Here is a 25,826-nt window from a genome sequence, read left to right as displayed (position 1 = left end):
GAAATTTTAAAAGTAATTCCATTTACAATAGCCACACATAAAATTAAATACCTAGTAATTAACCAAAAAAGTGAAAGATCTCTATAATGAAAACCATAAAACACTAATGAAAGAAATTGAAGAGGACACCAAAAAAAAAAAAACAAAAGGAAAAATATTCCATGTTCATGGATCAGAAGAAAAAATATTGTTAAAATGTCCATACTATCCAAAGCAATCTACAGCTTCAATGCAATCCCTATCAGAAAAACAATGATATTATTCACAGAAATAGAAAAAAAATCCTAAAATTTATATGGACCACAGAAGACGCAAAATAACCAAAGCTATCCTGAACAAAAAGAACAAAACTGGAGGAATCATAATACCTGGCTTCAAATTAGACTACAGAGCTATAGTAACTAAAACAGCATGTTACTGACATAAAAACAGAGACATAGGCAAATGGAACAGAGACTCCAAAAACAAATCCACACACCTACAGTGAACTCATTTTTGACAAAGTTTCCAAGGATGTACACTGGAGAAAAGACAAATTTTTCAATAAATGGTGCTGGGAAAACTGGAAATCCATATGCAGAAAAATAAAACTAGACCCCTATCTTTTGCTATATACAAAAATCAAATCAAAATGGATTAAAAACTTAAATCTAAGACTTCAAACTACAAAACTACTACAAGAAAACATTGAGAAAAATCTCCAACACATTGATCTGGGCAAAAATTTCTTAAGCAATACCCTATAAGCACGGGCAACCAAAGCAAACATGGACAAATGGAATCACATCAAGTTAAAAAGCTTCTGCACAGCAAAAAATACAATCAACAGAATGAAGACACAAGCCAATGCATGAGAGAAAATATTTGCAAACTACCCATTTGACAAGGGATTAATAACCCAGAATATACAAGGAGTTTAAAAAACTCTATAGGAAAAAATATAATAATCCAATAAAAAATAGGCAACAGATTTGAATACACATTTCTCAGAAGGAGATAAACAAATGACAAACAGGCAGATGAAAAGGTGCTGACATCATTGGTCATTAGAGAAATGCAAATGAAAGCTACAATGAGATATTATCTCATCCCAGTTAAAATGGCTTATATCCAAAAGACAGGCAGTAGCAAATGCTGGGGAGGAAGTGGAAGAGGGAACACTTGTACACTGTTGGTGGGAATGTACATCAGTATAACAGTTTGGAAGTTCCTCAAAAAACTAAAAATAGAGCGACCACACGGTCCAACAATCCCACTGCTGGGTATATACCCAAAATAAAGGAAATCAATATATCAAAGAGATATCTCTACTTCTATGTTTGTTGCAGCACTGTTTACAACTAAGATTTGGAAGCAACCTAAGTGTCCATCAACAGATAAATGGATAAAGAAAATGTGGTACATATACACAATGAAGTACTATTCAGTCATTAGAAAATGAGATTCTGTCATTTGCAACAACATGGATGGAACTGGAGATGTTAAGTGAGATAAACCAGGCCCAGAAAAACAACATTACATGTTCTCACGGATTTTACTTGTGGTATTTAAATATCAAAAAAATTGTACTCATTAACAGAGTAGAAGGATGATTACCAGAGTCTCAGAAGAACAGTAGGGGCTGGAGGAGAGGTGAGGATGGTTAATGAGTACAAAAAACATAGAAAGAATAAATAAGATCTACTATTCAATAGCACATTAGGTTGGCTATAGTCAATAATAACTTAATTATACATTTTAAAATAACTAAAAAAGTACAATTGGATTGTTTGCAACTCAAAGGATAAATGCTTTAGATGATCGATATACCTTTCTCCATGATGTGATGATGTGCTTATTACATTTTTTTTTTTTTTGAGACAGTACTGCTGTGTCACCCAGGCTTGAGTGCAGTGGCACAATCTCAGCTCACTGCACCCTCTGCCTCCTGAGTTCAAGCAATTCTCCAGCCTCAGCCTCACCAGTAGCTGGAATTACAGGTACGCACCACCACGTCTGGCTAACTTTTGTATTTTAAGTAGAGATGGGGTTTCACTATGTTGGCCAGCTGGTCTTAAACTCCTGACCTCAAGTGATCCGCCCGCCTTGGCCTCCCAAAGTGCTGGGATTACAGGCGTAGCCACCACGCCCAGCCTTATGCACTTATTTCACATTGTATGCCTTTATCAAAACATCTCATGTATTCCATAAATATACACATCTGCTATGTATCCACAAACGTTAAAAAATAAAAAATAAAACAGCAAAGATGCACAAGAAAACAAATATGTATCTGTTGATTTTATGTGAAGTGAAATTTGAAAAGAATGAACCAGAAATTAACGAGACTGGTTACCTATAGATGGTGAGTGGGAATAGGGGAGATCCAAAAGGAGCATGTATGCATATATTTATCTGTATGTGAGCAATTGTGGATGTTTGTGTCTATGCACTTGAAACATCATAAGGTAGAAGGAGTGTCACTTTTCACAGCACTAGTTACTTCTTTTATCATTTTACAAAAATCATTAGCTAGTGTATATATTTTTTTCTTCCAGGCTGTCAGCGTTGCTGCAACAGTTGACTTTCTTCTACTGAGTACTGGTGACAATAGCAACTATATAAATAGTTGCTATTATACATACATATATGTCTTTAAGCCTCAATTTAGAGAGGAAGAGTTGGAATCAGTGGTTCAAAGAAATATACAGCAAGGAAGTTAATGGTTCCAGCCAATTAGTATAATTAATTTGTAGTATCTAAAATATAGCTCCTTTTAATATTTGTGCCTCAAAAAGACAGTGCTGGGCACTAAATGTGTTTTTTAAAATATACATTTTTAGGCTACTTTTATGTTCCCGGCAAAATTGAGTGGAAGATACAGATATTTTTCTACATACTCCCTGCTCCAAGCAATATATAGTCTCCCCTATTATCAACATTCCTTAGGACTTATAAACCTACATTAACACGTCATCACCCAAAAAGCCCATAGTTTACACTAGGGTTCAGTCATGGTGTTATACATTCTATGGGTTTGGACAAATTTATACTGACATATACCCACTATTATAGTATTGTACAGAGTATATTCACTGCCCTAAAAATCTTCCATGTTCTGCCTGTTCATTGCTCCCTCCCCAACCTTTGGTAACAACTGATCTTTCACCATCTCCATAATTTTGCCTTAGTTGGAATTACACAGTATGTAGTGTTTTCAATTGGCTTTTCACTGAGTAATGTGCATTTGAGTTTCCTCCATGTCTTTTCATGGCTTGATAATTCATTTCCTTGTAGCAGTGAATTAAATGTCTTTTTAATTTAACTGTACTACTTCTTATGACATGGACTAGATAAAGGGTAAAACCTACAGTTCTAAATCCTCCTCTGTTCCCTAATGTCCAGACTTTTCATAGGCTGGGACATCATTAATCTCATATGAGATGTTTTCCTTGTTTGTTTTTTGGATCTCTATATTAGGAGTTCTGAAAGGCTTTTCCATAAAGTTCTTACCTAAGGCCCTTTAGTTTCTTACATTAAGAATATTTCTCATATCTCAAACATAAGAGAGTTTACTGCAAAATATTTTGGGGATTTTGGACTCAGGAAGCTTGCATTCAAATTCTGGCTCCACCCATTACTAATTTTGTGAGCTTGATTTACTGGACCTCTTTGTGTTATAAATTTTTCATCTCTAAAATGGGAATATTATTGATTAATAATTGGGTTTCTGTCAGGATTAAAAGTGTTCACCTTTAGAAGGTGATTAGCAAAGCATCTGGCACATAATAAGCAGATGTGTGTGAATATATAATTCTACATCATTCCAAATATTTGGTTGAACCATATGAAATTGTTGATGTTTGACAAACCTCAACCCACAAAATGGCAATTTCCTATGGTTCAACTTAATACAAAACCATATAACTGATATTTTGGTATCTCCATAAATAAATAACAATAGAATCTTATTGTAAAACCTCAACTATGGAAAATTAATCTTCATCCAATGAATAAAAGAACTGGGTCTCAGAGTGAACACTAAAACATACTATTTATTCTTTTCAATACTGACCTTTCACTCATCCATCTAGCAACCAAGACCAATAATTACTGGAAATGTTACCAAGCACTTCTATACCAGCATAAACAATTTTCTATGATGAGATCATTGCTGCTATAGAACTGTAAGGTATAATCAAGTCATTTTACATATATAATAAAGGCCTTTTACGTGTATAATAAAGTCACATAATAAGCATCTCCAAGGGCAGGAGAGTAGTGGAGTATTTATTGGCAAAATTCCCTAACTCATACTATATTTAGAAAGTGGTTTATTTTCAGAAATCTACTTTTGAAGAAATCCTTGTGTGTTTAAAAAATCATGTAAGTTTTTGAAATTCAAAATGTACTGTGTCTTTTATTTCTGTTGAAGTAACATATGGTATGTTACATTTATCTTTTGGCAGTTCTCTTCACCTGGGCATCATCCACTATAGGAAAAGCAGGCACATCTCATTGAACAAACTCCTTGAGACTGGAGCAGAGTAAAGACTTTGGTGAAATTAACACCTTTTCTGACCCGGGCCACCGGTACTACCAGTCTGGATCTTGAGGCTATCTCCATTCAATATTTACATTAGCTGGCATCTGACCAACCATTAGTTGGTCAATTATACAGTCACAGTATAATTAGTAATTAGATGACACCATTGAGCAGAAAAATCCTTAAAGAAAAACTAAACTTTCTTGTCAAGAAATTCAAATCAAAACTGAAGCTCGTTTTTTTTGAAATCCAAAGCAAAAAGTTAATTATTTCTGAAACTGTCATCATTTTTAAAAAAAGGTCTTCATTCATCTGTATGAGTTTTTATTTCTCTGTCAATCTTAGTTGTAAAATATCCTTTCTCTTCTGTTTTGAGTGTCAGGATGTTGCAAGCAATTCAATTACAATGTACTACTATTGATAAAAGGTAAAATAAAGTACATAGGGAAATCTGCAATTATAATCAATCTCTAACTGTGAAAAAAATCATAATCTTAATACACTTGTTTTAATCCCCTTCAGCCTGACAAGTGCTAGTGAAGAAAGTTCAGTTGGACTTTTAAAATCAGAGACATTTTAATGGCATATATGGATAGTTTCTGTTTGAACTCAGCTTAGAAAAATATTCTGAGTTTTCGGTGTGTGATGTTCCCCTTCCTGTGTCCATGTGTTCTCATTGTTCAATTCCCACCTATGGGTGGGGGGAGGGGGGAGGGATAGCATTAGGAGATATACCTCATGCTAAATGACGAGTTAATGGGTGCAGCACACCAACATGGCACATGTATACATATGTAACAAACCTTCACGTTGTGCACATGTACCCTAAAACTTAAAGTATAATAATAATAAAATTAAAAGAAGAAGAAAAATATTCTGAGTTTTCAAGGTAATACATATGATTTTCACACACATCACTTTCTTTAATTCAGAATCAATGCAGATGAACAGTTTTATTGTGGAGTACCAATTATTACATGAATAAATGTTGTGGTAAAACTTGTTTTTCATTTTTGTCAATAGATTGTCATTGTATTTCAAGTATAAACTAATCTAAATTATTAATAAATAATAAAGTTTGTATTTTCAAGAAAATATCTTCTACCAAATGTTCTATAAATTCTATTAAATGACTGTAATTTACAGCAGTCTACATCAAATTCTGGAACAAAAACACTACATTCTAACGTAAGTTAAAAGAGAAGAAAGGAGATACAGAAAGATGCCAATAGTTCATATTTATAATATTAAAAGAATTTATAAATATTAACTTAATGAGGTAAATGTGTATCTTTGTCTTATATTTACTCAAATGAGGTGTATCTGTGAAATTTCTAGAAAAGTATTTAGAATTACATATGTACAGACTATGGTTCTAAAAACACACAGCTCAAATTTAATGAGCTAAAAATTTGTTAACATGTATACCCCTTAGATCTTTCATATTTTATGTATTTCTAGAAAACAGTAGCAGCCCAATTGTATAACAAAACTAAATATGCTTAATTTTCCATCACTTAATAAAAATTTCACTTATTTAAAAAGGCCTCAAATTTCAATGCTTAGATTGTATCATGAAGCAGAAAAACAAATGGAACTGAATTACAGTAGCTAACTGTTCTTTCAGAGTCCTGTCTTAAGTGAATAATGGTATTGAAATTGTTTCTTACATGTTATTTTGAACTCCAAGTTTCTTTGGATTTTGTATGCACTTTGGAGAGCTTTTGATCTTTTATAAATATATTTCGAAGCACCAAAAGATGGAATTGTTTTCCTACATTCATTTAGTACCTGAAGGAAAATTACAAATGCTTTTAAATAGCAGTTTGCCATAGTATCAAGAGAAACACGGACCTCAACTACTAATGTAAGCTTTTCACAATCTTATTTTTTGTGTTCACAATTATGTAACATGAAATATGATATCTTGGGTTAGAAAAGTGAGGAATAAAAAACTCTTGTCCTTGAGGCTTTTATAATTTAAATGTAACGAAGGCATCTATAAGTAATAGAATATCCATTGATGAAAACATACAAGCAAGCATGTAATACAAACATATGTATTTAAAATAAATAGAAAACAGACTAAAACAAAAATAAGCAGAGATAATGAAAATTAGACAGGATCAGATGAGGCAAGATATTTTTCTTGGATATGTTGAGTATTAAACCATGATTTGAACTAGACTTCGATCTTTTAAAAGTACAGTGTAGGACAGGTGCGGTGGATCGCGCCTGTAATCCCCGCACTTAGGGAGGCCGAGGCGGGTGGATCACCTGAGGTCAGGAGTTTGAGACCAACCTGACCAATTTGGTGAAGCCCCATCTCTACTAAAAATACAAAAATTAGACAGGTGTGGTGGCGGGCACCTGTAGTCCCAGCTACTCAGGAGGCTGAGGCAGGAGAACTGCTTGAACCCAGGAGGCGGACGTTGCAGTGAGCCGAGATCATGCCACTGCACTCCAGCCTGGGCAACAGAGCGAGACTCCATCTCAACAACAACAACAACAAAAGTACAATGTATCAATGGAAAATATCTAGCACAAAAAAAGAAAAATGTTTTTGCATAGCTTATACCTAGTGTAGAATATAAAAGAGAAACAGAAAAATGACTTAGTTTGTCCTCAAGTTTCATCATGTTATTGCATATGGCAGGATTTACTTCCTTATTAAGGCTGAATAATATTCCACTCCGTGTGTATCATCACATTTTTTGTAGTCATTTGTCGGTCTATGGACATTTAGGTTATTTCAACATTTTGGCTACTGTAAATAATGCTGTAATCAACATGAAAGTCTGAATATCTCTTCAAGTTTCCGACTTCAAATCTTTTTTGTTAACTTTAATTTTTTATTTGAATAGGTTTTGGGGGAACATGTGGTGTTTGGTTACACTGATAAGTTCTTTAGAGGCAATTTTTGAGATTTTGGTGCACTCACGACCCAAGCAGTGTACACTGTAACCAGTGGGTAGTCCTTTATCCATCACCTCCCTCCCACCCTTTCACCAGAGTCCTCAAGTCCAGGGTATCATTCTGATGTCTTCGCGTCCTCATAGCTTAGCTCCCACTTATGAGTGAGAACATGCGATGTTTGTTTTTCCATTCTTGAGTTACTACATTTAGAGTAATGGTCTCCAACTCCATCCAGGTTGTGGCAAATCCCATTATTTTGTTCCTTTTTATGGCCGAGTAGTATCCCAAGTATATATATATATATATGTGTACATGTATATATGCATACACACACACACACCACATTTTCTTTATCCACTCATTGATCAATGGGCATCTGAGCAGGTTCCATAGTTTTGTTACTGTGAAATGTTCTGCTATAAACATTCATGTGCAAGTGTCTTTTTCGTATAATGACTTCTTTTCCTCTGGGTAGATACTCAGGAGTGGGATTGCTGGATCAAATGGTAGTTCTTTAAGGAATCTCCATAGTTTTCCATAGTGGTTGTACTAGTTTACATTCTCACAGGCAGTGTAAAAGTGTTCTCTTTTCCCATATCCACGCCAGCATCTATTATTTTTTGATTTTTTGATTATGGCGTCCTTGAAGGAGTAAGGTGGTATCACACTGTAGTTTTGATTTGCATTTCCCTGATAATCATGTTGAGCATTTTTTCATATATTTGTTGGCCATTTGCATATCTTCTTTTGAGAACTGTCTATTAATGTCCTTAGCCCACTTTTGGATGGGATTATTTTTTTCTTGCTGATTTGTTTGAGTTCCTTGTAGATTCTAGATATTAGTCCTTCATCAGATGCACAGTTTGTGAAGGTTTTCTCCCACCCTGTGGGTTGTCTGTTTATCCTGCTGATTATTTGTTTTGCTCTGCAGAAGCTTTTTAGTTTAAGTCTCATCCTTTTATCTTTGTTTTTGTTGCCTTTGCTTTTGGGTTCTTGGTCATGAAGTTCTGCCGATGACAATGTCTAGAAGGGTTTTTCCAATGTTATCTTTCAGGATTTTTATGGTTTCAGGTCTTAGATTTAAGTCTTTGATCCATCTTGAATTAATTTTTCTATAAGGTAAGAGATGTAGATCTTTCTACATTCTTCTACATGTGGCTTTCCAATTATCCCAGCACCATTTGTTGAATAAGGTGTTTTTTCCTCACTTTACATCTTTGTTTGCTTTGTGGAAGTTCAGCCGGATGTAAGAATTTGGCTTTATTTCTGGGTTCTCTATTCTGTTCCGTTGGTCTATGTGTCTATTTTTATACCAGTACCATGCCGTTTTGGTGACTAGAGCCGTATAGTATAAAGTCGGGTAATGTGATGCCTCCAGATGTGTTCTATTTGTTTAGTCTTGCTTTGGCTATCTGGGCTCTCTTTTGGTTTTAAGATTGGAATTTTGGAATTTTAAGATTTTTTTTTCTAGTTCTGTAAATAATGATGATGGCATTTTGATGGGAAGGGAATTTCATGAATTTGTAGATTGCTTTTGGCAGTATGGTCATTTTCACAATATTGATTCTATCCATCCATGAGCATGTTTCCACTTGTTTGTGTCATCTAAAATTATGTATTAAAATAAACTCTAATTTTGATAATGCAATTTAAAAATAAGTGGATGACTTAAATTTTGGTTTTCATCCATGAAAGAGTATCTGATAGTAAATTGTCTCTATCTGTGTCAATAAATTAAAAAAAGGCAATCATTTATAAAAGAATGATTTTTGGATATTGGCTCATGCTAGTTAATGACTTTAATGTCTGAGAGAAGAAACAACAAATAAGGTGAGCCATAGTATCATCCTTAACTTTCTTCCTGGTGTCACTTTCTGAACTGGAGGGAAAGCCCAAATTGTTCCTGAGGATTTTACCATGTGAGGAGACAGAGACTGAGTTTGGGGCTACTAAGCAGCTTGAATTTGTGAGATGGTGTCAAAGAGAAGGGTGCTATGCAGAGAAGCAGCTAAAAAAAACTACATAGAGGCCCTGCCTTGAGTCTGTAACAGAATACTTAATTGAGCATGCATCGGGCCAGATACCATGGCTTCAGATCGAAAGCAACTACCACATAATAAACTGGGAGCAGAACAACACCTTGAGCTTGCACAGGGTTGGGAGATATTAGAGTTCCTTGTAATCAGCATGGAAAGTATTAAAATCCAGGGCATTCGGTAGAAAACCTAGAAAGGCCACGCCTAAAGAACGCTATATCTGTCCTAATAGAGTTCAACAACAAGGCTCGAAAGGATCAAACTACCTTTCAAGTAAATAAACAAAATATTGAAACAAAATTGAGTAATCTACACAGAAATACAACAGCATCTCAACCACAACAAGACATCCATAAAGGTAAACATACAATCAAAATTTACTACACATTTAAAAAGGCAAGAAAATGTAACCTATAGCAAGGAGAACATTCAGTCAATAGATTAAGAAAAGAGAGAAAATGAAATTAGCAGACAAGATTTTAAATTAGCTATTTTAATATATCTAAATATGTAAAGAAACACAGAAACAAAATAGAGAATAAACACTGACAATCAGAAGAGAATTGAAAAATGTAAAAAATTGAATGTTGAGAACTGAAAAAGACATCTTAGGAAGTAAAAACATCACTGGCTGCATTTAGCAGTAAATTAAGTGCTGAGGAAGAAAATGTTAGTGAAATTGAAGGTAGACAATAGAAGATATCCAAATTGAATCACAAGGAGGAAAAACATCTAGAAGTAAAAAGTACATAAATGGCCTATCAAAAAACATAAAGTGACCTATGGGAAAACATCAAGTTAGAAAAAATATATGTAACTGGTATACAAGAAGGGGTGAGGCGGTTAGAAAAATATTTTTTTTAATGATGAAAATTTTTCACATTTGGAGAACAATATAAGCCCACAGATTCAAGAAGCTCATTAAGTCATAACAAGGATCAAGATACAGAAAACCATAACAAGGCACATCATAATCAAATCCCTGAAAATAAAGACAAAACTAAAAAGAAAATTTTAGAAGCAATCAGAAAAAGGAAAAATGAAAACCAAATACAGGGAAGGAATGACAAGAATGTTCTCTTAATTCTCATCAAATACAATGTAACACAGGACACAGTGAAACAAAATTTTAATGTACTGAAAGAAAAATAACTAAAAATAGGTCGTTACATTTAAAAATACCTGAAAAAATTGACAAATTAGACAAATCATACAATCGTGATGAATTCATTTATTGTATTATCTTTTTAATAGAATATTTAGTATTTTAAATACAAACATGTTGTCTACAAATAAAACAGTTGTAGTTCTTAATACTAGCAAAAACAATTGGAAATAAAATTTAAAAATACAACTCTAGCATAAATATGAAATAGTATGGATGAATCTAACAAAACATACAAGAGATTTATATGCTAAAGACTACAAAATATTTATGAGAAAAAATAAAATAAGTAAATGGAGACATATGCAATATTAATAGATTGGATAACTCCATATTTGAGATCTCAATTTTCCCCACCCATAGATGCAATAAAATTGCAATGAGTATCCTAGCAGGCTTTTTTAAAAATAGAAATTAACATTAAAATGTATACAGAAATAAAAAGAACCCAACAGCATAAAAATTATAAAATAAAATTATTATACATTGCACCCTGTATCAAAACATTCCATGTACTCCAGAAATATATATACCTACTATGTACCCACAAAGATTAAAATTAAAAAAATAAATAAAAAAATAAAAAGGAACTAAGGGACTCAAAATACCTAATATCAGACCTACAATAAACCACAGAAACCGAGATGGTATGATATTAGAGCAAAGACAGACAAATAGACGAATGAAACAGATTAAAAAGACCAACATTAGACACAAATATATCATCAATTGATTTTCAACGAAGGTATCAAGCTAACACAATTTATAAAAAAAGGAGAGTCTTTTAAACAAATTTACATCTATATGGAAAATTAAAGATGCGTTAACCCACAACCCACATCTTATGGAAAATCAACCTGACGTTATCATAATTCTAAATGTCAACTTAACATTATAATATCTAGAAGAACATATAAAAAGTATTTGTGACTTTGGGTTAAACAAAAATGTCGTAGGCAGGGCACATAATGTTTGAGTCATAAAAAATTGATAAATTGAACTTCCTCAAAATAAAAAACTTCTGTTATTTGAAAGATAATGCTAAGTAAATAAAAAGATGTGCCACAGCTGAATGGCAGGGTAAGCCCACTACAGATTCTCTCTCTCATTGATTACAACTAAAAATTCTGAATGAAATGCAAAATTCAACTTCTAGAAAACTGAAAATTTAACAAAAGCAGGCATATTGTGGAGAGAAATCTAAACTTGGAGAATGACTCACAAGTAATTGAATACTTCATTTTTCTTCTTCACTCTTCTTTTTTCTAAAGACTGTTCAGCAGCAGGGGCCATTCACAGAGCAAATGAGCAGAGCAGTGGTGCAGAAAGTTAAATTCAGAAAGTAACCTCATATTCCTGGCAAAGGATTCAGGAAAATGAGCCACTACAGACCAGAGAATATGGTGAGCATCCAAAAAAGAAAAAAGCTAAAAAATAACGTTCCCTAATTCTTTACATGAACCCACAAAATTCCTGGACTCACTCCTGAGCTGCATATGTATTGGACAAATCAAGCACAGAAGCAAAACAGAAATCGTGCTCAAAATTTAACCAGGATAAACTTCTGTGAAAACAAACACACTAAAAATAAGTATTCTTCACAGAATTATAACAAGACCCAGAGATCAAACAACATATTATTTTAAATGTCCAAGACACAATCCAAATTTTTTCAAAATCCAAGAACCACGTCATTGAAGATAACTCACACATTGGAAATATAAAACAATAACTTTAAAGAAACTATTACAATCCTACTCTATGAGGTAAAAGCAAACATATCTGAAATAAATGGAAAGATAGTTCATAGGAAAATACAGTTTTTAGAAGAGAAACATAAATCATTAAAAAAGAACTGACTGGAAATTTTAGAACTGAAAATACAATGTTTGAAATTAAAAAAAACTTACAGGATGGACTCCATAGCTGAATGGAGATAAAAGAGTGAAGTTGAAAGAAATCAACTGTAATTACCCAATCTGAAGAACAGAGAGAAAAATGATAGGAAAAAAAATTTTCTTCAGAAACCCATCAGTAAGATCAGAAGTTTTAAGATGTATCTTTAGAGACCCAGGATAGGTAAAATAGATTACAGCAGAAAAAAATATTTGAAGAAATAATGGCTGAAAACTACCCACATTTAATGAAAATGACAAAAGTACAGGTTGATGAAGTCTGGCAGACTCAAAACAAGATAAAAGAAACTATTCATAGACACATCATGATCAAGCTGGAAAAAAATGTAAAATCTTGAAAGCAGCTAGGAAAAAAATTGGCACATCCAGTATCACTGAAAACTGCTCAACAATAGAGAGGAGAAGCTGTTGATACATGCAGCAGCATGCATAAATCTCAAAAGCACTGTGAAATAGAAACCGTTCAAAAACAAAACTATAGGATCAATACTATCCAAAGCAATCTATAGATTCAATGCAATCCCTATCAAAATCCCAACATTTTCTGCAGAAAAAAATTATATTCTAGGACTCACATGAAATCTCAAGGAACCAAAAGTAGCCAAAACATTTTTGAAAAAGAAAGTTGGAGGTCTCCCACTTTCTGATTTCGTAGTTTACTACAAAGCTACAGAAATCAAAACAGTATGATGCTGGTATTAAAAAAAATACATACAGACCAATGAAATAGAGACTAGTCCAGAAATAATCTTCTGCATATAGGATCAAACGATTTTTGACAAGGTAGCCAAGACTATTCAATGGGGAGAAGACATTCTTTTCAAAAATGATGTGGGAAAACTGGTTATCCACATGCAAAAGAATAAGTTTGGACCCTTACCTTACACCATATACAAAAATTAATTCAAAATACATCAAAGGCTTAAATATAAGAACTATAAATTTGTTAGAAGAAAACATAGGGGAAATGCTTCAAGCACTGCATTTGGCAATAGGATTTCTTGGATATGACACCAAAAGCACAGGCAATAAAACAAAGACAGATAAACTGGACTTAATCAAAATAAACAGTTGTGTTTATTAAAGTATATTATCAACAGAATGAAAAGGTAACCAAAGAATGGGAGAAAATATTTGCAAGTCACATATCTGATAGGAGATAATTATACAGACTATATAAAAATATTCTTCAATTCAACAACAAAAAACAATGTAATTAAAATATGAGCAATGGACTTGAAAAGACATTTCTTCAAAACAGATATGCAAATGAAATTAGAATACGAAAAGATTTTCAACATCTCCAATCACTTAGGGAGATGCAAATCAAAACTACAATAAGATACCACTTCACATCACTTCATATTTTAGGATGGACAGTATATTTTAAGAATACAGAAAATAACAAGTGTTGGTGAGGATGTAGAGAAATTAGAAGCCGGTGCACTGTTGATGGGGATATAAAATGGTACAGCCATTATGGAAAACTGTATTGCAGTTCCTCAAAAAAATTAAAAATAGAATTACCATACAATTCACTAACTCCATTCTGGGTATATACCTGAAAGAATTAAAAGCAGGGCTTCAAAGAGATACTTGCACACCCATGCTCACTGCAGCATTATTCATAACAGCCAGAAGATGGATGCAACCTGAGTGTTCATCAGTGGATGAATGGATAAACAAAATGTGGTATACACATACAATAGGATAAAATTCTGCTTTAAAAGGGAAAGAAATCCTGACATGTGGCAAAAGGATGAACCTTGAAAACGTCATGCTAAGTGAAATAAGCCAGCCACAAAATGACAAATTGTACATGATTTCACTTACATGAGATGCCTAGAGTAGTCAAATCCATAAAGAAAAAGTAGAATGGTAATTGCAGGGAGTAAAGATAATGAAATGGGGATTTAATGTGTAATGGGAATGGAGTTTCAATTTGGGAAAATGAAAAATTTCTAGAGATGGATAGTGATGATGGGTGCATAAAAAAGTACCTTATCAAGATTATAAAGAAAATAAGCATGATTACGTATGTCACATCCTTTCCTGACTTTTTGTGATAACACTTTTCTCAATCCTCAGAAGCAATGTCTTTCCAGTTTCTTTGTACCATTGTTTCTTTACTACCATCTCACTCCCTGACCTGGAGGGAACCAAAGACCAGATTACGTTCTAGACTTGGTTGGCTCTCTCAGCCCTACTGGACATCCTATACATCTAGAAGCTGGCAATTCTTTTTATAATAGCTTTATGGTTCAGTAAAGATCAACGTATCTATGAGGGGAAACAATTGACAGAAATAGAAAGGTTTTTTATTTGTTTATTTGTTTGCTTTTTGTTCTAGACAAAATAATGTAACACAGAGGACATTTAGTGGATCATGGGAATTATGGTGAGAACCTGTGAACATGAAACTATCCTTCCCTAATTCCCTGAAAACATTCCAAAGGGGGAAAACAAAAGAGGGCAACAGCTGCAGAAACAAGAGAGCACAGATGTGGTTTCAATCAGACAGTGTAGTGTATGAATTCATACATATCCATTATTAGTGCTTTAAACTCACTTCAAGCAACAGTTCTTCAGTGAGAAACTTTTAGTCCTGTAGCAATCTATTTACACCTTTTTTTTTTTTTTTTTTTTTTTTTTGACAGAGTCTCTCTATTGTCACCCAGGCTGGAGTGCAGTGGCGCAATCTAGGCTTACTGCAACCTCTGCCTCCCAGGTTTGAGCAATTCTTCTGCCTCAGCCAAGTAGCTGGGATTACAGAGGTCTACCACCATGCCTGGCTAATATCTGTATTTTTCATAGAGATGGGGGTTTCACCATATTGGCCAGGCTGGTCTCGAATATCTGACCTCAGGTAATCTGCCTGCCTCCACCTCTGAAAGTGTATGGATTACAGGCGTGAGTCAACTGCACCCGGCCCTCATTCCACATATTTCTGTGTCCTACATGGCAGTGGTCATCCTTCTCCATTACAAGGTAAGAGCTTCAGGCTTTTACTTTTCACTGTACATACTTTTACAATTTTAATTTGTTTTTAAAAATATCTATACTAGTATACCGCATTGTGTGATTTTAAATACAAATCTTAATAAAATGATAACAATATCTACATAACAAAGATCCTAGGAAGATTGGTGATAAGTTTAACACCTGGCATAATGATTGGCTCACATAAGGTTCTCAATGAAAGAAAGTCAGTTACTATGGCCATCCTTCATCTTCAAAGCTTTATGACTTAATTAGAAGGTTCACATATGAAAGTTAGCCAATTTTTAATTGTCGCAGTGAACATCTATTTTTTTTGCTACATAATGGTTAAATAATATCAATAATCATGACATGATTTTTATGGAATTTATTTTAAAAACAAGCTATGATTTAATGTCTTTAATGAATTAAATTAATGTATATTCCTAGAGTCACCATGATTTGAAGACCAAAAAATGATTACAAAATCCTGACTGTGATGAGTATAGGAATCTAGTTGCAAGCTTATAAATAGCACCAAAATCTTTGACATAGACTATTCTACATTTGTAGTTTTAAATGCCTTCATAGATCTGTGACTGAAATACCAACACTATTTGTTATCTCCATACTTCAATGTTACATAAAATAATTACTCTTATATGATTAATGGTTGCAATAAATATGTAATTAAAATTACATGTGACAGCATCATGATCTACAGAATAGTTTATCTAATTAAAATTTCAACTGTGAAACTTCAATTTTGATTAATTTTTATAAAAATCTGCTACTCAAATATTTAAGATAACACTCCTCTAACCTCTTTTACATATGTTTCTATGAGTCAGGTAGCTAGACCACACTGAAGTAGAAAGAAAAGTACATAATAATAATTGAAACATCTTTATTAAATAATACATACAGTTATGATATTATGCTTTTTAGTGAACAATTTCAGGGTATTTTTCAGCAACTAAGATGATTGATAAAAATGATTATATCAAATACTCTAGGATAGTAGAAGTGATACTTGATAATTATAAGTCAAGGGACTGACTTATAAATCTACTTTATGTTCTCCTAGTCTTTTTTTTCACTGTTTTAATTTATACTTTCATACTTATCCCTATGTTTATTTGATAAATAAATGAAGTATGACAGGCTTAGAGAAATTATTCAGCCTACAATTTGTCTGTTGAATGTCCCTATATTACATTAAAGCATAAGGCTGTACTAAAAGAGTAAAGACACTTCAAGAGAAAGGACCACAGGTATGTGAGGTGCATGACATTTTCATTCAGCTTTATGCTCCCAGCACATCCAGGACATATTTGCTCCCTAGGGAATTTAGCCCTAAGATACTCTCTCTACACAATGTCAGTCAACAGCACATACAGCAATACTCATTTTTTTAAAATGGCCAAGTACAATTAACATTACTAAAACTAGGCACCTGAATGGTGCAATTCTGTAGGTTGTCTAATTATTCTGTTATTTTATTTTGCTGTGTAGAAGCTCTTTAGTATAATTAGGTCCCACTTGTCAATTTTTGTTTTTGTTGCAATTGCTTTTGGAGTCTTCATCATTAAATCTTTGCCAGGACCTATGTCCAGAATGGTATTTCATAGGTTATCTTCCAGAGTTTTATAGTTATAGATTTTACATTTAAGTCTTTAAACCATCTTGAGTTAATTTTTATATGGTGAAAGGAATGGGTCCAGTTTCAATCTTCTGCATATGGCCAGCCAGTTCTCTCAGCACCATTTATTGAATAGGATATGCTTTCCCCCATTGCTTGTTATTGTCGATTTTGTCAAAGATCAGATGGTTGTAGGTGTGTGGCTATATTTCTTAACCTGCCCTATATTACATGACTAGTTAATACAGTGCCTGTACTGAAACTGAAGTCTGCTCGCCTTTAAACCTATTCAGTCACTCTCCAAATTTGGCTTCAACCTCATTCAACAATGAACCTTAAATTTAAGAGCTCATATGAATATGCTAAATTTCCAAACAAAATTGTTTTCCCCTTATAAGCGGTCCCTTGAAAGAAAAGACAGACAAAAAAAATCATCCTCAGAATGCTGTAGAAATGTTCTGTAAAAATCAAGATATTAAATATTTCCTTCCACATGTATTTTCTACAACTTTGTTTTCGATTCATTATTTTTGTGGTGGTAGTTATTTCTGTTGGAAATATTGAGAAAAACAACAAAATATTTAAGCAAAGTTAAAGGCAGAAGAGAGAAAACTGGAGCTGAATTAAAGCTACTTCAGATCTGAAATTTGTCCCCCAGAATCTATCCAGTAGAAGGGAGAGCTAAGTCAAGTATCATAAGGGGAGAGAAAAGTCAAGTATCATAAATAAGGGAGAGTCTCGCAAGTTATTAATATTTATTAGCCATTGGATTGCTATATTTCTTAATTCTAAATCCCAAATTGAATAGGATCAGGAAAGAAATATTATAAACTGGGGGTGGGAACACACTAGAGAATTCAGTTAATTCTAGAAGCTGAAACAGCAGTGATACATCACAAGAGAAGAATGAGGAAAATTCTATTCCCTGTACTAAACATGCTGTCAGCATGTGCTTTGGCATGAAGTTATTGTGGCATAACCAAGTCTTAATAATCTTGTGTACTAAAGAGGGAATTTGAGAGATACATACTCAGCTATGCCAAGTGGGTTATATAAAGGTTACTGTAAGTGTTTTGCATTGCAAGCATCCAAGGTACTCAGTGTATTTGCGATCATAGTGGCACCCTAGAGATAACGGTTAATATCCCTGAATCATAAAATCAGAAAGACATTCAACATTTAAGTGGAGGAAGTCACAATGGTAAAATGCTTCCCTGTATGTAACAAACCAAATGAATTTACAAGCATCTAGTTAATACTAAAGGCAAGGGTGGTGATATAGAGAATGAAAGTGTCAGGGAAAACCAACATTGTTTGTTAACAAAGGATGGAGAGGTAGAAGTTAATTGTATAGTACCAATTTAAGACCTAAAATATAGTATGATCATTGTCTTAATATGAAATCTTCACTCTTTAGCATTTGTTCTTTTACTCTTTTGCTTTTGGAAATGAAAAACCTGCTTTATGTTAGCTTCTTAATCAGATCCCCCACTATTACACCTCTTACCTTCTAAGTTAACCAGTTTCAAATATTCACATAGCAATGAGCAAAACTAACCCCAGCTAGTTAGAAAGGGCAACTTATTGTCTAACAGTGTACTGGAATAAGGGTAACTATATTCTAATCTAGGGAGAATAGAGAAAGAATAAGGTTAACTATATTCTAATGTAGGAAAAATAGAGAAAGAATCATTGAGATATGCTTTGTACAGAAGGTAACAGCTTTTTGAAAAGTCAAGTATTATAAATGAGGGAAAGTATTATAAGTTATTAATATTTCTTAGCCATTGGATTGTTACATTCCTTAATTCTAAATCCAAAACTGAATAGGATCAGTAAAGAAATATTATAAACTGAGGCTGGAAACACACTACAGAGAATTCAGATAATTCTAAAAGCTGAAACAGTAGTGATACACCGCAAGAGAAGAATGTGGAAAATTCTATTCCCCATACTGAACAGGCTAGAAAAAAATTAAAAAGGACATAAAACATTGGAACTTTTAAAAACTATCCTATTAACCTATTAAACTCTTGTAATTTCTTAATTTACCTGGCTAAAATTTTCACCTGTATTAGAGAAAGATTAAATGAGCAGGACTTGTGGTCTCAACATAATTTGGATCAATAAGAATCAAGTTTTGACAAAAACACGGCGGAAATCTTAAGGAAAAGTGAACATGCAAATAATTTAAAAATTTTAAATTAGAAAAATAAATGTCAGTGTGCTATGTTGGAAATACTTATTTAAAGAAAACGATAGGGAAAATGAACAATCATAGTCAAATAATTCAAGAGAGGCAGGAAGTACAATTCCTACCATATAAGGTGATGTCAAAGTAAAACAAGGAGTATTTAAATGAAAAAAAAAAAAACCCACTAGGGCTAATGAGCATATTTTTAAGAAACAAAGATCACATTGGCAAGAGAAAATAGAGTGACACAAATGTTTAAGGATACTACCAAGAAGACTAAAGCCCAGAACAAGCTGAATCTTCTCAAATTTGCTATGGAGAACAAAAAAGGAGCTTTAAAAACTACTTTTAGAATAAGACTATTGATTGGGGGAATATTATATAATAGTGATATGATACAAAAGAAGTTCAAAATTTTAAAATCCTGTTTTTACTTTGCATTCTGCATCAAAATGAAAGAGCATAAGACAGCAAATGACTGAACGAAACATTTAAGCATTTTATTCTCCCTGACAAAAGTTGTGGGAAAATATGAACAAAGCCCCTAACCATTGCAAATGAATTCAGGTCTCCAGTCTGAGATCAGAACTGGCAAATAAAACAAAAATAAACAAATAAATAAAATTATTAACACTAAATAAATTAAGGAGACTATGAGAGGTACAGAGATATATCAGTAGGCAAAGGATGCTAATAGCTAATATACCATTAATTTTGAGATAAATTTGAGATAGATGTCCACCGGATATAAAAAATAAGTAACAATGTATTTTGCAGGTAATCATTTTTTTAAACCACAAATACTAAAAGCCAATGTGAAATAAGCAATGTCTTGCAATATAAACCTCCTTCATTTATACTAGTTTTAGATTGGTACAGAAAGCTTTCAATGTCAATATAAGTATATCTTGATTATAACAAAGCAATTGACATATTTTCTCCTTATATGCACCAAGGATAAATACAAGCTGAATATTATATTTCAGTAAAATTTTAGCAACTCTGTGCAAATAGTGCTGGTTAATGTTTTCATTTTAACCTAATGGGTAGTCCTTATCTGATCAGTGGACAGCTATGAAAGATCGTTTAGTTAATGGACTTCAAATGTACGATTCAAATTCATCCTGACAGCTTATAATAATGAATAGAAACCAACACACAGTAAATATTACATGGATAGATGTTAAATTCTACATTTAGTCTTAGAAATGGAAGCACAAATATAGTATTGGCAAAATCTGGCCTCATTATAACTTACATATAAAACAAAAACACAGATGATTGTTTTTTTAACCATAAATTTAGTGTAAACCAACAGGGTAATATATGTTCTTGTTAAGTCATAGTGGCAATACTATAAACATATCTAGAACCAAAAAAGGTTCATTGTGGACTGTTCCTGGTTACTCCCAGGCTACATTTGAGTTTTGCATTCAGTTGTTGAGTAGACATTCTAAGAAGGATTTTCTTAAGCTTAGAAATGAGAAGCCAGAATGGTAAGGGATAATTATATGTATCCATTGTCATGAGGAAGTTGTCCTGTTAAGTGAGAAAACAATAAGTTTAAGTGAACATATGATACTTACATCCAAAACAGGTTCTCCTATTGCTCCAAAAGACAGAACTAATATGCATAATTAGAAGTTATAAGTTATATTTTGACTTGAAATAAATACTGTCATCATAAGAACCCTCTCATGACGGAATGGCCTTCTATCACTGATTCTCTTTTGCTAAGATATAATACTCAAAATGGATATCAATTAGTATTATATAATGTATCCTAGGTCTGAAAAGTTATATAAAACACTTTATTAAAGGGATATCAATTAGTATTATATAATGTATCCTAGGTCCAAAAAGTTGTATGAAACACTTTATTAAAGGGAATTTCAGAATATTTATAGTACACATACCATTCTCTCTTTTAAGAGCAAAAGATTGCATGCAGAGTTCCATATATTATGAAATTCCTTTTTCAAGTCTAGGGTGCTGTAGAAACATTCTTTAAAAAGTAGTCACTATGCTATCTGATTTCAGCTCCTTGGTTAATAATAATTTAGTCTCTCAATATATCCCTTTTAATATCTGAAGCTTTTGGAAAATACTTCTCAGGACTACTAATCTGTTAATAGAGTTTGGTTCAAAAACACAGCAAAGGATTTTACATAAGAGATACTTTGAGAAGGAGTTTGTAATAGATTCTCTCCAAAGTTATTTTCAGTTATAAGATTTTTATTATTCTATTTTTAATAGATAGCCAGGACTATAAATCAATGAACATCAAAATACTCAAACTGGCATAACAGGATGTATAGCACAGGTGGCATCAGAGTTTAAGAGCTCTAAAACAGCCAGGCAGGATAGTTATTGCTAAATAGATGAGATTAAAACACAAAAATAAAACCAGTCATAGTTTTCAATGAATTGCACTCATTGATTGCTCACTCTGTACAAAGTACTTTGCTAAAACTTATATATATATACACACACACATACACATACACATATATATATACACACACACATATATAAATCTCATGTAATATTCAAAAGAACTCCTATTATCTTCTATTAGACTCCCTATGAGGAACCTGATGCTTAAAAAAATTAGATAACATACTCAAGGTCACAGCTAACAAATTGTGGCAAGAGAGAAAACATAGCTTTAACCATCATTCTACTGCCCAGTTAGATCTTCAGATTTCCTGTTTCTTCATCAGGGAACAATATCATGATGGAATTGGGTGGAACAACCCTTTAGGAAAACCGTAAAGTTGTTGAGGAGTGCTGCAACCACTCAAATTTGAAGAAGGAAGCAATGCATTGACCTTGGGACTTCCCGTCACCCATCCTCCATGGATGGCAATGGTAATGAGAACAAAGAAGAGGAGAGGAAAGAACCTGAAGTGAATCAGTGCAGTTAAATACCTCAAGAAGAAGGCTACCATCGCAGGGTAGGTTGAAGCCTGACAGAAAGGCTGTGGTGGAAAGTGCTACAGACCCCCAGGTGGAAATCAGACAGACATGAGTGAGATGAGTTTTCCAGAGACAACCTAAGTGAAATATTTAAGTAGATGACAGGATCTTGTTGTTAATGTGAGATTTCTCTCAACTCTCTGAACATTAACTTCACCCTAAAAGACTTCACTATTTTCCAAAAAAAAAGAACCTGAAAATTGGTAATTTCCTTATTTTTTGTTCCTATGACATGTTTTAAAATAAAATAAGGCCAATTTTGTTTCACATGAATTTTTATTATTTATAATTAGAAGAACAAAGAATATATATATTAATTGTATATATATGAATATATATGGCTAGAACCCCCTCTCCAACCCCATCGTTGTGAACATTTGTGCCCCTGAATTTATCTACAATCTTGTATTTTAAACTTTTGTATAAATCTATCATTCCATTAGAAAGTAAACTATTAGAAAACAAAAAAAATATGTATATATACATACAGACCCATACATATTATATCTAAATATATAATTGTATATATATGATGAATATATAATTAAATATGTATGATATGCACATCTACAATTGCATCACAGAGAATTATTGTATTGTATTGTATTGTATTGTATTTTTTAGAGACAGGGTTTCATACTGTCACTAAAACTGGAGTGTAGTTGGCATGATCATGGCTCACTGCAGCCTCAAACTCCTGAGTTAAAGCCATCCTCCTTCTTCAGTCTCCCAAGTACCTGAATTATATGTGCATAACACCATGCCTGGCAAAAGTCATTTTAAATATATAACAATTTCATTTAACATTTTCTCCAAGGATAAAACTGCATTTTGAGGATTTCTATGCTTAGAGATAATTTAATACACAACTATTGCTGCTTGCTTATTAACTGGTTATATATATATATATATATATATACATATGTATGTATATACACACATACACACACACACCTATTAAGTAAGCAGAATTCCACTGGAATTGTAAAATAATCTTAAACAGAACAATTTAAGCACTGACAAAAATAAACAGGCTGTTACTTATGTAAGCAAAGCACTAAGGTGAAAACTTCAGAACAACTATGAAAAATCAGGCTTTTTACAGTTTTGCAAAGGAGGTTTTTCAAAAATATATATTGGAGAGACAGACATCAGTCAGTGCTTTCCATAACACTAGAAATATTAAAGTCACACATACCCTGAGTAGCAGAGTAACTACCTGCTACTTACTATTTGAAACTACACACCTAAAATCCTAGTATATTTATGCTCTCAATTCTGACTTAGGTAGGATAAAAGAGAGACAAAAGTTATGATTCTGATGAAAATTATTACATGCCTAAAATTGTAAGTCAAAAGCTAATTTACAACTGCCCCTTAGAAGAAACCTTTTTATTATCCTTGCAAGTATTAGCAATGGCTTCTAAAATACAGTGATTAAAATCATGGATTCTGGAGCCATAGTGTATCAGTTTAAAGCCCTGTGCCTCCACTAGAAAGTTGGGCAAACTTGGTAAAGTTACTTCAGTTTCCTTATCAATAGATAAGGAATGTAGATAATAATGAAAACATCTACATTATATTGAATGAAGGCTACATAAGTTAATAATTGCAAAGTTCCAAGAGCACAAGCCCTGCATATATCTCCATAAAGACTAAATTTGTCTTCTGATTTCTTGATATATGTAATAGAATAGAAGCTAATATTAATCGATCATTTTTAATACATATAAATAGAATGACAGCGAATGGAAACATAAGACCTTTTAGAGATGATGGGAATGTTCAAAAACTAGATTATGATTATCTAAATTATGATGATGGATGCACACAACTCAGTAAATGTACTAAAAACACTATATATTTAGGATACATGAACTCTATACTACACAAATTCTATCTCAATAAAGCTGTTTAATTATATGTGTATTTTATATTAAGAAAATTAAGGATAATACACACAAATATCTCAAGGATCCTAATAATTAGGGGAGAGATATATATATGTCTCTTTTTGATATATATATATATATATATATATATATATATATATATATCAAGAGTCCTAAATAATTGGGAATCCCCTCAGCCAGGAAGCCCTTCTTCCCCCTCTTATCATCACATCTCCCCATCTTGTCATCCTGTCTTTCCCTCTCTTGTCTTCTCTTTCTTCTCTGTCTCCTCTTCTCTCTCCAATATGGTAGCCACTAGTGCACATGGCCATAGAGCTTTTGAAATGTCGCTGGTACAACTGAGCAACAGAATTTTTAATTTCTTTTGGTTTTAATTCATTGAAATTGAAATAGTCACATACAGCATGTGCTCCTGCTTGGTTTCCAGCTCTCTAGCACTCTCTCTCTCTTTCTCTCACTCCCCTCCCCTCCTTCCCTCCCTCCATCTCTCCCTCTCTCCTCCTATCTCCCATGGGCACACACACACCCCACATGTCACAGCTTGGCTAGAACCCCCCTCCAACCCCATCCTTGTGAATATCTGTGTCCCTGAATTTATCTACAATCTTGTATTTTAAACAACCGTTGTATAAATCTATTATTCCATTAGAAAGTGAACTATTAGAAAAGAAAAAAATATATGTATATATACATACAGACCCATACATATCTCCATGCTCTTTTCCTTAATTAACATGGAAATATGTTTCATTTGCTAAGATAAAGTTGATATTAGAACAAAATAAAAATTAGATTTGTAACTAAAGACATCGTTCAGATAATGTATTGCCATACATTTGCAGAGTACCTATTATGTGTTAAGTATTGGGGGAAAAAAACAGGTACATCTCACTGCCTTTGAGGTGCCCTTAGTCTAAAGCAGGAGAAGGCAAACTAAAGTCACGGGACAAATTCAACCTGCCACCTGTTTTCCATATAGTCTATGAGCTAAAAATGTTTATAAAATTTTAAATGGTTAAAAGAATTAAAGACTTGTATTTTGCAATACAAGAAACTCAAATTTAAGCGTCAACAAATGAAGTTTTATTGGAACACAACCAAACTTATCATTTATTTATTATCTATGACTGCTTTTAAACTATAACAATAGAGTTCCATAGTTGGAACAGAAACTATATGCCCCACATACTCGAAATACTACTGTCCAGTCTTTTACAGAAAAGAGATTCCAACTCTTAGTTTAAAATGGAAGATAATTTGTGGTTAATCTTACTGGCTTCAGTGTTTGCTATTAAAAAGCTTCTTGAAATCAATTAGTCTGAATTACTGGCAAATACACCAAACAGAAATGTTTATTTGACAAGTTGGATATCGCAGTGCCTCAATCATTGTGACTATTTGAAGTTTTAGTATTTTAAAATTAAATACCCTGTTCTTAGTACAGAAAGGGCCTATAACTATGAAAGCTACCATTCAGAAAAATACTCAGAGTTAAATGACTATATGATACATCTTGGATTTTCACAACAATTTTTCTTTAAAAATCAAACTTTGATTTTTT

General features: G+C 33.0%; 1 protein-coding gene across 3 annotated transcripts in view; it reads right to left on the bottom strand.

Moving 5' to 3' along the window:
* The window catches only part of LINGO2 (leucine rich repeat and Ig domain containing 2), a 1,246,058-nt gene that overhangs the window by 1,079,546 nt on the left and 140,686 nt on the right, over nt 1–25,826 (bottom strand). The window lies entirely within an intron of this gene.

Source organism: Pan paniscus, chromosome 11 (assembly GCF_029289425.2).
Source record: "Pan paniscus chromosome 11, NHGRI_mPanPan1-v2.0_pri, whole genome shotgun sequence".
In the NCBI taxonomy this organism is placed as follows: Eukaryota; Metazoa; Chordata; class Mammalia; order Primates; family Hominidae; genus Pan; species Pan paniscus.
The sequence above is the reverse complement of the archived record's forward strand: the minus strand, read 5'-3'. Positions and strand labels throughout refer to the sequence as shown.